Raw genomic sequence first — 18171 nt, 5'->3', positions numbered from 1 at the left:
TGTTTTAAGCGGCATAAGAAGGCCTACAAATAATCTGGAATAGCCATAAATCAATAATGCATAATTATCTCGCAGTGCAGAGAAATGCGCGAAAAAGACCTATTTTACGCGTTTTTTCTTCAAGGAAGCTTTCCCTGTGCATGATTGGATCTTGGCTATTCTAGATTATTTGTAGGCCTTCTTATGCAGCTTAAAATGGTGTGCGGGTATGATCTGTACGTTCATCCGATTGGCAGCTAGCAGCCTTTAAAATTCATAGATTTTTGGATATATTGCTTACAAGCAATATTTTACCGTGAACTGCAGTAGATCCAATATATCAATAGTCATATCGATAAAGATATAAATAGTTAGGAAGTTAGATAAATTGATAGGTAAAATGTTAGGTTCTGGTACATAGACATATAAATTGATATGAAGAAAGCTAGATAGATGGATAGATAGATTAATGAATAAATATTCAGATAGATTGATAAATAAATGAATATATAAAATAAATAAATTGTTGGGCATATACAAAGATTGATAAATGGAAAAATAGATTGATAGATAGACAGTTGAATTGATAGATTGATAGAAAATTGGTTAGATATATTGATTACTGGTTGATTTATAAAATTGCATACAGAAATGTAGATAAATGTTTGCTTTAACAAGAATCAAACTTATCACTTTTAAAAACGTATTCGTAATTATTTTGACTGCTTCCCCCTTCATTTTTTGTACAACCATCTTATAGTAAAGTCATACATATTTTTTCTTAGTGAATTGTTAGTACCTATATAATGCTTTTTATCATACTTATTTGTTATCAAAGTTAAGTTTAAATGTTTTACCTTTAAAGAATGTTTTATTATATACTTATTTTTTTTTTTTTTTTCCAGATGCGATTGATAATGAGTATTTTTTACTTGAAACATATTTCGGAATGATAAAGTAGACTTTTTTTAAAAATTGGGTTAAGAAAGATTTATAACTGAATAGATATTTTTAAAAATAGTTACACATAATACTGGTACAAAGAGAAGGAAAAATCTTAGTTACATGCACTTGGCTTCTAAATGACATTTTACACCAAACTACTGGTTACAAGAAATATATAGAAAGGTACTGCTACTCTACATGTGTGTTGATCTGTCTCTAAATTTGTGTGTCAGAATTGTTTTCTACATTTCAAATTGCATGCTAATTCTAGACTTTTGTCCTCTTAATTTTATTTATGATACATGATTCCTTTGGAGATAGGCAAAATTTTAATTCAATGTTTTTTCTTTATCATGAAGAACGGCTTACAACTCACCACGTATTTTTAGCAAATTTTTTACTTATTCCATTTTCCAATATTTTGAGGGAGGGAATGGACATTGGGTTTATTTTACACAATTCCCCTAAGTTTTATCATAATATTTTCTTTGCTCAACAACTTTGGAGACTTTCATTGAATTTTGTTTGGTTGGTTCATTAACTTGAGTGTCTAAACGTTTCAACCACCAATTGTATATCTAGAAGGGGTAAATTATATCAATTTAACGGTCATTGTCTTATCCCTTTAGATCTCTTGGTATTTTGATACTTATTTTATAATTTTAATGCTTCTAATGTCTGTTGACTTTTTTATCATCTTTTCCCTGCGACACTTTACAGAGATTCCTTGTCTGAAAGGCAGTCATCTTGAGATATATTAACATTTGTTTCATCTACTCTTTTGCCTATAATATTAGATAGATACATTGGATGTTTGTTGTTAAATTTTTCTCAAATCAATGATTGATAGATTAAAAATAAAATTTTATGGTTTTTGTGTTATTCACAGGTTTTTGCTGGGGGGTTGCGGTTCAGCACATACACACAGACAGACATTGATCCTGTTACTATTCTGTAAGGATATCCTATTTTATAAAGTAGTAAACTTTTTTGTCTGTAGCGAAGGATCTCGCTAACCGCTGAACTAATATGGTTCTCCTTTACAGTGAAGCTTCTTATAGGTCCTGAGGTAGTTTTAGGCAATTTTATTTTTCTAAATAAGTCTGGGTATGGTTTTAGGTTTTTTCTACCCTTCTAATTTCCTTAACTAGATGTTAGGCAAAGATATATTGTAGTCTAGAAAGCTAGAAGCAAAAGTAAAATAATTTAAATTTGTCAATCTAATGGATGGATAGATAAACCAATATGTCTAATAGTAAATATATATCAAAAAATCGATAAATAGATTAAAAGGAGTCTAAAGCATAGATAGATAAATAGGTAGGTAGATAGAAAGATATAAATCTGAGGCTAGAAAAAAAATTAAGATTTGTTTCATTTTGTCAAGTTTGCCAATCCACTTGTGAGTAGTGGCCGTGGCAACTTTACAACATATACCATAATCCACTTGTGAGTGGTGGATGTGGTAACTTTACAACATATAAGATAATCCACTTGTGAGTGGTGGACGTGGCAACTTTACAACATATACCATAATCCACTTGTGAGTGGTGGATGTGTCAACTTTACATCATATACCATAATCCACTCGTGAGTGGTGGACGTGGAAACTTTACAACATATAACATAATCCACTTGTGAGTAGTGGGCGTGGCTTCCTTACAACATATGCCAGTCTACATGTTCTTAATAACCTGTAAACAATAAATGTATTAGTAGAGATGTATTTTTTGTAGGGACTTGGGTGTGTTTATATTTCCGACACTATCAGCTGATATTTAAAGACCAAATTAAAAGTCGGCACATGGTCCCCATCCCGTGGGTAGAGTTACATATATATCATGAAAATCCTTCGTAAGAATACCAAAAGTTTTAACCCAACCAATTTTTTAACCTTTGATATCCAGAATATTTTTCATGTCTCCTTGCTCACAGGATTTTTTGGAATGTTTATTGCTATTTCATGGCCACACCCTTCCCACTTAAGGGCGGGTGTAATCAAAAAAAATCCCTGACGTGAACAGTTTGCAAAATTAACCAGAGCTACGATACAATATGTCGAAACTTTTTGGTTAGAAAATAAATATTCATAATTTTTATTTTCTTAGAGACTAGACGCCTCTAGGAGCAATTTTAGTTTTTTTGGTGAGAGGTCATTTTTTTCTATGGGCGATTTCTCTTGTCATTGTGGTAGTACCCTCCCTAATAATAGTTATAAACCTTCCCAGGATCTATATTTGAGAAGCTACACTGTAAAGGAAATCCTTACCTGTTCAGGGGTTAGCAAGATCCTTCAGTAGGACAGACACAGATACTATAGCTTCTAAGATTAATAGGTATCACCTTTGATTGCCTTTAGTCCGTTTTTCTGTCTCTTACTTTAGACCATCAACGTCATATAAAATAAATTGGATTTTCTCTCTTGCTATTCGAGATTGATAGCTGCAATTTTTAAGCTGTTCTTGATAATGTTTTATAACATGTTCTTATTGTGTTTCTAAAAAAAAATATTTAAAATGTAATTGATCTCAATCTTTTATAAACATTTCATGGTTTATTGGCACCTCCTCCACCTATTCTTATTTTCAATTTCTAGAAAAAAAATATTATTTTTATTAGAAAAATTCTAGATATATTTTAACAAAAAGTTAGACCTTGTCTTGGGAGAAACTTAAAGTTTTAAACTCTTGTTCATGGATTTTAGTTTAGGAGAAAATATTAAAAATACATAAATAATGATCTAAAATATTTTGAAGATACTCTAAAAGTCAACCAAAAAGGTTGGTCTGTCTGTTTATTTATCAAATACTCCATATAAAAAAAACAAGTTGTATTAAACAGCCAGATCTACTTATTTTTTATAAAATATTTTTTTATCTATGAGTAGTGCAAAATTGAAAACAATAAATTAACTTGTTAACTCAGGGCTCGGCAGCCGCGACTATGCCGCCAAAAAGTCTTAAATTTAAACTTATTAGTGAAAAGATTGTTAGGAACAGGTTTAGCTTTAAACTGAATTTTAATATTATAAAAAGACGATTTCACTTAGGCTTTTACGCGGCTGAAACGCAGCTTCCAAGCCCTGATAAAAACAGTGAACAGTTTCTAAATGACAAATTTCAGTAGGCTAGAATACTTTTACGCTGTATCATACGGGCGGATGTATGGACATACCATAATTGTAGAGTACCTTTATCACTATACTAAAAATAATGCTTGATGTACAATTAATTTTTTCTTTGTCTTTCCAAGAAAGCTTTTCTTAATAATTAGATAAAAATTATGATTTGTAAGCAAATTCTGTATTCATCACTATCTACCTATTCATTAGATTTATTTAACCTGCCTGCCTATGCATAGCTTATATGTATTCATTTCTTTAATTCATTCATTCAACTACCTATCTACAATTTTTGTTTATCCGTTATCTATCTATAACTAACCCGCGAAGCATTTAACCATCCGCACACTGTCATACAAGTGATGGGTTTGAATAACCATCATTGCACAGACAAAAGAAATATCTAGAGTATGGAGAACGCCCTGACCTAAAACGGGCGCAACTCGTCAAGCACAGTTAGGACTTCAAGACGAAGGTAGTTTGTCTGCTTAATCATGCTGTAACAAGAATAAGTTGGTTTAGAGATACATAATATTTAAATTATACCCAATGAGTATTTCGTCCTCTAGAGGTTATTCAGGTTAGTCTATTTATCTATTTTTTTGTCTATTTATCTATTTATGCCTCTTTTTATCTATCTATCTACTTAACTAACTAACAAAGAATAATGATTTATAAATATAATCTTTATTTATCGCTAGCTTGCAGTTATACATTAAAGAAACTCTTATGTTTACTTTATCTTTCTAACCTCAAAATAGGTAATTCATCCAGATTATAACCTTTATTATTATTACGTATTTTATTGGTTATAAATCAGTTAACAAACATAAAATCACAAAAACATATAATAAAATATAAAATTTGAAAACTATACACAAATACTACATAAAAATAATTTCGTTTTCCTGCATATGATCACATCAGTCTTTTTGGACTACTCGAAGGTATTCAATTTTTGGTTTATATGAAGGAGGACAATGGCATCTTTTTCATTAACACAGGTGAATACCCCCCCCCCCCAAAAAAAAAAATGAATTTGGGGGTGCCGTAGGCAGCACCCCCAAAATTTTGGATTTTCAATTTTTACCCCCCCCCCCCCCAAATAAAAAAAATGCCTCTATAAAATAAAGATTACCCCCCCCCCCAAAAAAACTTTTATTTTCAAAATTTTACCTCCCCCCCCCAAATAAAAAAGCTTGGACTTGTTATAAAGTTGTGACTCTTGTTACAATGGATAATAGAATAATTTCTTGGATGTTACACCAGATTTTCATGTTCTCTAACTCCCCAACCACCCACAGGACGAACTTACAAATAAATGATTTCCATGTTAGCATTCTAAATTGATAACAATTTTCCCTGTCATAATATCCACTCATATTCTATATCCATTTTTGTTACTAATCATTATTTATTAGGCAGAAAGAGTCTGCCCATTAATTAAATGCCATCACTACGTACTAAGTAGTCTAAAAATAAAACTAATAAAATTTTAATTGAAATGTACGTCTGTTTGTCTAAAACCTAATGAAGGAAAAAGATTTTATCGCCTCCTATGTAAGATAGACGTCTGAAATTCTGTTTGTGATGATTCCCTATCTATACCAATAAGCATACAATATATAATCTACTTTGTCAGTTTGTATATCGGTCATGCTACAAGTGTTCTTGTTTTTTATTTGTTTTTTTTTTCTTTTTCTACAACTGAATATTGTATATTGCCATTTTGGTTTAATATTCAACGTATGTTTGACCATTAAGATCTTTACCAAATTTTTAGGGAAGTTGAATATTAGTTGAGGATTGGTTGTATTCTTTATTGCATTCCCATCCCCTTTCCCTAAGAACCGAGAGAGAAAAAAATATATCTGATATTGTGGGGGGGGGGGAGGGATGGTTATTACTTTCTACGCCCTATTAGGGGCGAAGCCACTAATAACCTTCTTAACCCTTGTTTTCCCTTTCATATTTCAGTGTTAAATTATGTAGGACCTAGGTCATAAGTGAGTTCTCTTAAAAAATAACGAATCATATATAAAAGCAAACTTCTGCTCTCCCCCCCTCCCTAAAAAAAAAAAAATTCTCACCTCCCCCCCCCCCTCTTCGACCTAAATAAAAATCAAGAAAGTGGAATTAATAGTTATCCTACAAAATAACTAGGTTTGCTATCTAATAATGTAATTTTTTTGCCGTTTTACAGAAATATTCCCAGGTCAAAAATTTTCTGGCAAGTGGCGATCATAATGAAGGATAATAAAGTATTCTTGTAAGTATTAATCATCATTCTTAGTCTTACCTATGTATATTAGTGACAGGGCCTCTAGCATCTTGGGTCAATCATAATCTACATCTATCTATCTATTTTTATATTTATCTAACTATCTATCTATTTATATATGTATATATATATTTAATTATCTATCGATCGATCTATTCATCTATCTATCTGTCTATTTATCTATCTATCTATTTATCTGTCTACCTATCTATCTATCTGACTATCTATCTATGTAATATATTGTAAAGTTGTGATTGTTAATGATCCTTATACATACTTCTTATTGTAATGATGATATGTCACAAATGGATGTAGAATATTTGTGGATATTATGACAGGGGGAAAATTGTTGTAAATTTAGGTTGCTTTTTTCACTGTTATTTATTGTTCAGTTCGTATATCCAGAAGGAGGAGAGGAAATGGTGTAAAGATCGTTATTATAGCCTGCTACAAGTATCACTTTATATATGTACAGGACAATCTGATGTAAGATCCAAGTAATGATAAATTCATTACGTCACAATAAAATACAGATATTAGAATACAGATAGAATCTACATGATTAAACTTATTTTGAAGTTATAAGTAAGATATTACCTTATTGTTAAAGAAATCTTCATTTTACATGTAATTGTTGAAATACCTAGTATAGCGATTATGGCTCTCCTTTACGAGCACGAACTGTATAAAATCTTCGCTTTCATAAATACTAAAATGCTCCGCATCCGATTTATTGCTGCTGAATTAAAACCGCTCCTAAACTTTTATAGGAAATCATTAATTTTATTGTTTAATTGACAATTTTCCTCCAACAATAAAATAAAAATCGTACAATAATTAGATCGGTTAGCCAAGAAAACATGAATTTATGTATCAAATAAAAGGCGTGATTTGATATTGAAGGATGTTTGTATTTTAAATAAAATAGAATAAAGAAAGTATATATACAAACAAATATAAATATTAGAGTACCTTAGGATTGCGACATATACGTATACAGAAACATTACTTCAAAATATTAAATAATGCATTGAATATAAAAATGCCTCTTGACTTTCACAAAGCACTTAATAAAAAATATGGAAGAAAAAATATCATAAAATTTGGTCTGGCATATATCTATATTTTGTTGTCAGGATTCTATATTTCAATACGATCCAATCCTGAGGTACTTTAATGTATATAAGAATGTACATGGTATGTAAAGTTGACTACTCCCAAGGGTGAAGCCTATTTCAGCGTCTTTCATCTATATGCACCTTTAATAATGCCAAATAAACAATCCTCCATACAGTCATAACTGGCTAAAAGATACAAATAATTAATGTATCTAACTATTGTTCTTTAAATCTTTCGTTTGGTTAATATGTCCATCTATCTTGTAATCTAGCTTAAAAAGTACGGTATACTTGTACTATATGTACATTATAAATGTTCTTATTTTAGTTGACCAGAGGCACACCCATGAGAAGCAAAGCAAGCCTACATAAACTAATTTCATTCCTGAGCATACCCCCCTAAATTTTTCACAATTACTGAAAGTCTTGTACTTTCAGATAATCAATAATGTCAGTTTCCTACAGTTTTTTCACCTCTTCTATTAGTCCATTATTACTCTTCTATTACTGAAATAATCATTATTTCTTATTACTATTAGAAACTGAAAATGGTAATATGTCGTGATTCTGCCTAATAAGAGCTTATGAACTGTCAAACATTTATCTGCTTAATGAGGTAATACATTATCAGGAAATATACGACCCTGACAATACTCTACGACGTTACCATTTAAGGATGTGCATTATTTTATAGTCAAACACCTTACAGGAAGTCCTAACAGTGTATCATAATAAGTCGAACCTGTAATGGGACAAGGCATTCTCTCACCTCTAACATTTAACTCGCGCAATGAAAATAATATCCGTAGAAACCATTTTAAAAGATATAACAAGTGTGTTAGACCGATATGCGAAGCTATTACTGAACGGATAAACTACCCCCTCCGTTTTTTTAAAAGCGAAGCTTTTCTATAATTAGGGTCGGTCCGTCCGTCCGTCCGTACGTCCGAGATAGATTGCTTTTATTCGTTAATTTAGGCATGTTAGAATTGTCCTATCGATTTCAAACTTTGCATGATGATTCCTGTAGTAGTTGGGTACGATTAAGAAAGCGTAGCAACTCTATAATCATTACCAGAATGTCCGTACGTCCATTTTAAACATGTTGATTTTTCTACTTTTTTAACAACAAATTTTTAAGTGTTTTAATTATCCGTTTATCTGATTTTTGGTATATTGATTCCTGGGACAACAAAGAACAATATTAAAAGCGAAGCAACTCTATAATCAAGTCCCAAAATGTAAGTATGTCCATAAACATTATCCTGTTTTTCAGCAGTTTTTCAACAAATTTACCTACAATTTTGATTCGACATTTATACATTTATGTTCCGATTTTTCAGTTCAGATACTATACAAGTGTTAATGTCCGTTTGTCCTACCGTTTCAGTGCTTCGCTTTTATGGATGTTGTCATCCTTGTTCTATCACACTTTCTGTGTGTGAAAGATAGAGAGCAATAACTTTTGAGATTTTTATAAAAAGACCTAAAAATAAAGGTTTTTTAATAAAAGGAGGCAAATAATACTTTCACTGACTTTTAATCGGAAATTCTTTATCAAACAGGAAAATGCTCAAAATTGTTTAGCCCTTTAGCTCTTATAGAAGCTGAGATAATGAGGGGGGGGGGGAGGGCGTTCAACGTTTTAAGAGTTAAGTGCCCCTAAGAGGGGCATAGCCACTGTTTGTAAATACAAATAATACCAACTACAATTAAACGTCAGTAAATTTTGCTGTTTTTATTTAGTAACATTATGTAAACATATCACTACTTAGAATTAAGTCTGAAAAGTTAAAAGTTAGCATAGTCTTAAAGTTACTTAGCTTTTATGTAAAACTATTTTATATAAAAATAAAAACAACATGTAACAGCTACTATATAACTTTTTATCAATTTTACTCAACATTTTTACTTAGTGTTTGTATGTAGGAAAAATGTCAATATCCATATTATTAGGCTTTCCATCAGGGAACTAAAGGGATAAGACAAGAGCCGACAAATTAATGTACATCCCCAATAATGATACACAAAATTACACCTTCTGTAGATTAAAATTAGTGGTTAAAACGTGTGGACACTCTTAATAAATCAATCAATCAAACTAAATAAAAGTTCTCAAAGTTTTAAGGCAACGAATAAGAAAAAGCTGTTATAAAACTTTGGGGACTTGCCCAATGTTCCCTCGTCCCTGGCTTAGCGTATATGACTAGCTCTTGTGCCAGAAGCCGTAAAAAAATTGCAAAAGGGACAAAAGCGTTGATAAAATGTTGAGAGAAAAAAATGATCAAACAAAGTTAAGTTTCGAATTTGGACTGCACCACACCATGTCATACTAGAGGCGTAGCGTTAAGAAGAATGATATCTATCTCTATAAATGTCGTGCAATCAAAGGCTTGGTGTCTGTAAATTCTTTATAAACAAAAACCTTAAGCCGTACAGAAATATGCTTATTTACGTTTTTTGGTTGAATTGCATAAACTTGTGAAGAAAGAAATATTTATCATTATAGAACTAGTAGCGCAACTTTTTTCAATAAATGTATATGTATTGATGTATAATCCAGACAACTACCTGTTTCAAGTGGCAGATACCCTTTTCTTCTGCTAGCAAATTGATCTTTGTTCTTTTGTTGGGTTTCGGCTGTGTTTATATTTCCGACGCTATTAGCTGATTTGAAAGATAATTCTTAAAAATCTTTTAAACAAAAGAAAAAAAAATTTGTAAAACTGAAGGAAAATTTAATCATTTTACAATATGTTAAGATTATTTTTTTATTACATTGTTTAAGTATTTAAACAAAAATTGTTAATATGATAAATTTTAGAAATTTTAACAATAAGTATTGATTTGATGATACATCTTAACGAATACCTATTTTCTAGGTACCATTTTTATAGTGCTCCTTTAAAGATGAAAATTTTAAGAGAAAATATTCAGCAAATTTCTGAACTTAATAACCATCTATATCGCACTTTGTCTGTCTGTGTGTTTTTGTGGAATTGTTTTCCCTCTGTCTTAAAGAAATATCATTTACTAGCGGCTTTGTCCCTAGCCTCTAGGGACTTTGCCCCATGAGGTAATTACATTTTTTTTAAATAAATAAAAAAATGGAGGTGCACCCAATATTTTCGAATTTTCCGAGAAAAAAATTAATTTTTTTCATTTTTTGGGGGGGGGTTAGGGGTTTACCAACCCCCAAGAAAATAGCCTAAAACTACCACAGGAACAGTAGGTATATTCCCTAAAGAGTAGAATCCGATCAGTTTAGTGGTTACCGAGATCTTAAGTGACAGACAGACGGACGGACAGACATCATTCAACTTTGTATTATAGATAAAAAAAATTTAAATGATAATAAATTGTGGGCCATTTTACGTTGTAAATCATCTCATAAAGGCGCCTGTAGAGAGTTGCACCTGTTTATGGACCCAGACATTTTTTGCAACTTTTTCTATTAATATCACATGCCTGGCATAGGTACCATTAAAGTTATAGTTTACCGATTAGATACAAGTTAGATTAAGGAAACTCTTTATTGTAACACTAAAGCAATCCAAGCAAAAACACAATTAGTCTTTTTACTCTCATTGAAAACCTATATTAATGTATATTTATAAGAAATGGGTGAAAGCGGAAATGTATTACCTAATTACCTCTAATAAGATAATACAGATACTGCAAAATTTATTTGCTAATAGTAAAAAAAAGTTGTCATATTTCTTTGAAACTTAACAATCATATTACCTTATCAAATTATTAAGATTAACAAAGAAAATTGTCATTACTTTACCAATATGAATAACTATCAATCCATAAACTTAAGTCTTAGAATAGTTATTTCTCGCATCGCATTATAGACAGCTTTCCGCGGATATAGAATTTATAATTATATGATTAAAAAACTGGTTTTGATCTTATGATTGTACATTTTTATATTCGTAAAAATCTGGATATAATACGATGCTAGGCATAGTTTTTTTTCGAATAGTTCTTATCCACCGGATTCGAATGAATACGAGAAATATTTCTCAAAATTAAACAAGGACGACAACATTTTAAAAAATTGAAGAATAGACATAATATACAAATGTAATATGATGCCACTTCTGCACATTAAAATTTGCAGTTTATCTGAAATAGCAGCTGAGTAACTTCCATTTCCTATAAGGTATTACGGACTAACTGATAATATAAAATAAGGATTGATATTCTTTTGACAATTGCCAATACTGTAAGAAATAGTTGGAACTGTGTCTTCAAAATGCCACAAAAATCTTGTTAAATACGAGAAAAGGGTGTAATCAGACAATAGGGGGAATAACAAGTATAAGAACTTAGCGCAGCAATCAAATAAATGATAAAGAAAAACAAGAATAACAAAATATCTTAGAAGAGTAGCATAATAAAAAGAAAGAATGTAATTAGACGATGGAGGGAGACATGAAAACAAAAATAAGTAGCGCAGCCATTTAATGGAGAGTAGAAAACAAGAATAACAACAACCATAAAGATCGCAGTAAAACATGTTTAATTAGTGAAAAGAATTTAATAAGACAGAAAAATGAAAGAACAAGGATGAAAACTAGAATATTAGCATGGCAATAAAATTATATATAAAACAAGGATGACAATATCAATATTAATAAGTGGATCTGTAAAAAGAATTACGCTGTATTATGGTGTAATATATCTTGCAATTTAAAATATATTTTAAAAGGACCGTTTTGTGTTTTTCGACAAATAGTAACAAACATACGATATGATATAGAGTGGTTAGGCTATTAATGAGAAAATAAGAGAGAAGGGCGGAGAATCTATCAATCAAAATCTTTTACTTTTCAATCTATTCACTAAGTGCCAATTCAGTCCTGTATCACTCTTTTTTATATGCATATTTATATAGATAGATAGGTAGTTATTTAAATCAAAAGATAGCTATGTAGATAGATAGATAGTTAGGCATAGTTTTGTGCACTAGGGGGGTGTATAGGGGTGTCAACCTAACCTTTATACTTTTAATTTGGAAGACCTGCCTACCCCCAAATGATTTAATGTGAATCGCTGTGCACGCCACTGGATTGGCAGATATAGTAATAGCTATATACTTTTCTACTTCAGATTATAGACAATCAAGGATGACAACATCCATAGAAGAGAAGGTCTGAAATGCAAAATTAAGACATACCAGACAATAAATTGCATGGTATTGATGCTCAGAATCTCCACACATAAAATCAGCATTTTATCTTTGAGAACAGCTAATAAAATCACATATTTCTTATAGTATTTATTGATCGCATCTTATTATAGACAGCTTTCAGGGGATATTTGAATGAAAATTATAGGATTAAATTCAGTTTTATTAGCCCGGACGGGCTTTCATTAATTTTATGATTTTTATTTTAATATTCGTGGAAAATTACTGTCTGTATGAAAAAAGATATATATGGTTTTTCAGTATGGCTGAGAACCGATTCTAATCAAGCATAAAAAAAACTATGCCTTTCTGAGCAGAACTGGTAGACCAGCAAAAAAAGTGAATTGTAAAGTACTTTTGCGAATTGACAGAAAAAAAATTTGCTTAAAAAATTAGCCCATGTTAAATAGTAGAAAAGAAAATAGAAATTACAGACAGACTGACCTCCGAACAGACTTCTCCAAAAAAGAGGAGCTCCACACAAAAAAAAATCAGCTGTCTATCTATAATAGCAGCTAGGTAGATCAAATGTCCGTCAGAGCATTACCGACAGACCAAAGGACCAAGTAAATTATAAACAGGGTGCTTCGCTACTAAAAATTACTTCTTATAATGATTTATATTGGAAGATAAAACTAGTAATAATATAAAATATTATTTTTATTGCTTGGCGCTTCACTCACATTTTGCAAGTCAAATATTTAATATGGTAATCAGGGCAGGAATCTAAAGGGATAAGACAATGGTATATAAATTGATGTGCATCTCCAATGATAATACACAAAATTACCCCTTCTGTAGATTATAATTAGTGGTTGTAACGTTCGAACACTCAACAAAATTAACCAACTAATCAATATTTATAAAAGTCTTCAAAGTTGTTAAGCCAACGAATAAAAATACGTTATTATGAAAACTTTGGGGACTTGTATATCAAACAGCCCATTGTCCCCTCTCTCTCTCTGTAATCAGGTATCTTTCTATCTGTGTATGTTTAATTTATTTATCTTTTTATATCTGTCTATATACCTATCTATATATCTATCTATATTTATTTATTTGCTTAAAAATTTACCAATCAAACAATTTGTAAACTTTTTATCTATCTATCTTAAAAGAATAATAGTACCTACGTAATATATCTATCTATCTACACCTTTATCTATCTATAGAAGTACTAATGTGTAAATTATCATTTGAGTGAGTGTCTCAGTGAAAAATGACTTGTCTTACCTGCCAAATGTTAGAACCCAAACCCCCCAACCTCCCATCTCTCTCTTAAGATTCCCCACTTCATACCTCCTACAAAAATTCCCCATTAAGAACACTGTAAAATACAATTATTTTAAATTAAAACCATTTCACAAAGGAGTAATCAAAATTTAAAATAGGATGTGAAGATTTAAGGCCTATTTTGGTATCCAGCAATAATAGGTTTTTAGGCCCAAGACATAGCAGAACTTTCAACCAATTAATTTTCTAAAAACTATTTATTCTTTAAAATTATGAAAAAAGGATGTAATAGTCTTTTCTCAATATATTGTCTTATTGTCTTGTTAATATTTTCTACAATTAAGGTTCAGTCGTCCGTAGCTTTTAACCAAGGACTTTAATTTATGCATGTTAAAGTCGTCCTATTGATTGGAATCTTCCTATCCAGATTCTTAAGGCAAATGGGTACATTTAAAAAAAATTGTATACTTTGAAGTCCATTTTAAACATGTTTATTTGTTTGGACTATTTTATATGATTAAATTATACTATTTACTTTATATTTCAAGTTGTGTTGCTTAGGATGATTAGGCACAATTTAATATGCGAATTTTCTATTTAATCAAGTTTCTATTGTAAGTTTTCCATATTAAACACCCTGGAAGCAAAGCAAACGATAAAGGTTTAATTAATTAAAGAATTCCTTTTCTGAAAATATTTAAAATATTATACTCATCAAACACTAAAAAGATTAACTAACCATTTTTATTTTTTCATAACTTTTTTACAGTATGTCATAAAGGGTGGGGAGATTTTTGAGGGGTCCAGAAATGTTTATGTATTGATGATAATTTCATATTCAGCACATACATATATTATAATATAGACACAGGTCATACCAGTAGAAAATAGGGTAGCTACTCTATAATTATTATATTGTCTCCGCTCCCAACCCCTTGACCCCCCCCCCCCCCAAAAAAAAAAAAACTTGATCACTTTTTTCAAAGTAAAAATGCAACAAAAATTATGTTGATGAGACAAAATTTTCACGGGGACTATTTCTGTTGAGAAAGTAACCCTCCTCCCATCTCCAAAAAAAAAGATTTTTAAAAAAATCTCTAAAAATGTTTCACCCAATCAGTCTAGCCAGTGGTTATAACAGATAGACACAAAAGGAGACATCGCAACTCCTTTAATATTACTAGTAGCTTCGGCCTTAGTCTTAGAGGGCTTTGCCCAATAATTGGTTGGGGCACTTCGCTTGTCATAAAGATATTTGTCCTTGTTTTATTATTTTTGGCGAGCGATATGAAATCAAGAAAAAATCGGTCCATATATATTTGAATCATATAATTTATAGTACAGCTTCTATAAAACTATGATATATCCGTATGTCTTGCCGTCAAACGGATCAATTATCTGCGGTGAAGATTCCTGTAAAGAAAAGGACATTGGAAAAAGATTTTTAAGGGGGGTGGGATAGGGGGTAAAAAATTAATTCTAGGTAAGAGGTAAAAAATGTACTCCGAACATTTTATAGAATGTCTTTTTTTTCGTTTTGAATGCTCGATTAATTGTCGCGTACAAACATATCATTTATGTATTTATTACGATATAACAGTTAATTGTTATTTTTTTCAAAAACATTATTATTGCGCGACTTTTGAAAAACTATTCTTTGTATTATCAATATTCTATTACTTTCTCCCTTTCACTTTAATGATTTTTTTTGTTATATAAAAAAAATTATAAATTAACATTGAAACTACGTTGTTTTGCTTTTAATGCCCGGTTATGAACCAAGTTCTTTCGTCGTAAAGATATCATAATATGTATCGCCTTTAACGAACAATTGACTAAAGTATCTACATTTGTAATATATCTGCTATGCCAGCACTAAAGACAGTCAGACAGAAGGACAGGAAGACACAACTAAGTATAAAGTAGCTTCGCTACTAGTAATTCGCTTTAAAAAAATTAATTTGCGTCTTTCTTTAGATTAAACACTTTCAAAAAATTTCCGATTCAGGAACTGAAAATACCAGTTAGATTTTATCTTAACAAAACGTTTTAAATTAATTTCATCATGGTTAAATTTCTTATAAATTTTTTGTACCTCTTCAAGAATAAAGTATGGGCTAATGTGCTTAGAATTCAACTTATTCTAATTGCTTCTTTGGTTGTTATCTTTCGTTCCCGTTCCCCCCCCCCCCCCCCAGACATATCAAAGAAAAATATTCTACATATATCGGATCAGCCGTAAGCGAGATTCTTCAGCACAATTATGAATTGTTAGAATGTATAGAATAGACAATAATACCAAGTTTGATGACGATTATACAATTCTATCATGCCTAATAATCACATTTAAAACTGTCTGCATTCTATCGAGATGCAATTTGGTGTGTTTGTGACTGACATAATTTTAACATATCGATAGTCTAATTAAATTCTAAATATATCCTCATTAAAGTGATGAAAAAACAAGAAACGCTGTGAAGACTTTGATTATAGAAATGCTGCAATTAATATAAATAAATATTTTCTAATTCTAATTTATGTCCTTTGGACTTAATTTTGATTTGGGTGCTTTACAAAACCAGCAAAAGTATACTCATTTTATATGCGTTGTTGCTCTATGTTTGTTAATGTTCGGGTTTTAATAGCAAAGCTACTCTATAACTCACCATGTCAGTCCGTCCGTCAGTCAGTCAGTCCGTAATTCTATGCGATTTTCTTGGCTGCTATTAAAGATAGAAGACAGAAACTTGATGTCAACATTCACATCATTATGGATAATAATTAACTACAAAATATCCACGGTGGTCAGACTTCTAAAAAGAAAACACTCTTTATTTCTCCTTGTCCGTATTATTTTTCATGATTTTTTATGCTTTGCTGCTAATGGATGTAGTCATCTTGTTTATAAAGCTTTGTTTTTATAGGAAATATCACCCTTGCTTAGCTAATAAGCACCAGCTTTTACTTAAACTTAAATTTGGTTGTATTCATAGAAAACTAAAACATAAATAATGTTGGCTATTTATAACATACGCAACAAAAGAAAAAAAACAACGTGTCTCTAGAAAGTCAGCATCCCATTTCATGATTTTGATAACATCTTTGCTAAAAATAATTCATCAAATTATAGAGCACATTTAGTTCTTGATGAGAATTTTTATCTTTTTTTAGGAAAATAGATAGATGGACAGAAAACAAATGCCATGAATAAATATAAGGTTATAATAATATTAGATTAGGTGCAATTCACTGGGGCTGATTATTTACAAAAATGTATTCTTTTTAAGGCTGCCAGCGGTCAAGCGGCTGAATCCTTGTTTGCGCAAAATTATAACTGACAAAAGAAGTCCTACAGGTAATTTGGAATTACTTAATTATCTCGAAGCCAACATAAATACTGCTCTATCTATTCAGGCAAAATTTTAGGTAAAAGTTAAAGATAAATAAGTATATATACAGAAAATAAAAGCCTACGTAGATCTATTATCCATCCATGTAAAAATATATTTTAGGTAAGCAAATATTGATGGATTGATAGAAAATAAAAGCCCACATTGATACCTATATAATTTGTAAAAAGAAAGATAATTAAATTGGTATATTGAAAATAAAAGCCCACGTGGATCTATTTTCAATCTATGTAGAAATATATTTTAGCTAAGCAATGAGAGATAGAAAGATAGATAGAATATAAAAGCTCAGATGGATATAATTAAGGTGAAAAAGTTAGGTAAGAAAAAAATATAAATAGAAAATAAAACCCCACGAGGACCTATTAAGCTTTATCTATCCATTTAAAAATCTGTTTTATGTAAGCAGAGATAGACAGATAGAAAATAAAAGCTCTCCCATTGATATACATAAGGTCAAAATGTGCGTATCCTTTGACTATGTATCAACCAAAACAGTAAGCAGTGTTTATATAATCTGTAACATTTAAGAAATAGCAATGCAAACGTTAGTTTTTGACTGATTATTAAATTAAGAGAATTTATGTAAAACTGTAAATGATAAGGCATGCTTTAAACGTATCTGAACTCATTAAAACAATGATTACTTTTAAAAAGGCAACGTTGAAAACAGAATATTGAAGGGGAGAGGAAAGGGTGGACATAGGTACAGTCGCTAAAGAACAACTGCACGACTGAAAGACTTGTAGTGTAGCTTCGTTACAAACGGCATATGCTTTAAACGTTTATTTTGCTCTTTATGAATGTTCTTCGCGATAATAGAACACTTAATTAGGGGCGTATAAAGAAATAGGGGAAGGTGGGGACAGGTTTAGATAAAGGGGAAT

Source organism: Acartia tonsa, chromosome 10 (assembly GCF_053477335.1).
Source record: "Acartia tonsa isolate MP-2025a chromosome 10, ASM5347733v1, whole genome shotgun sequence".
Taxonomy (NCBI): Eukaryota; Metazoa; Arthropoda; class Copepoda; order Calanoida; family Acartiidae; genus Acartia; species Acartia tonsa.
Note: the sequence above shows the minus strand (reverse complement) of the source record.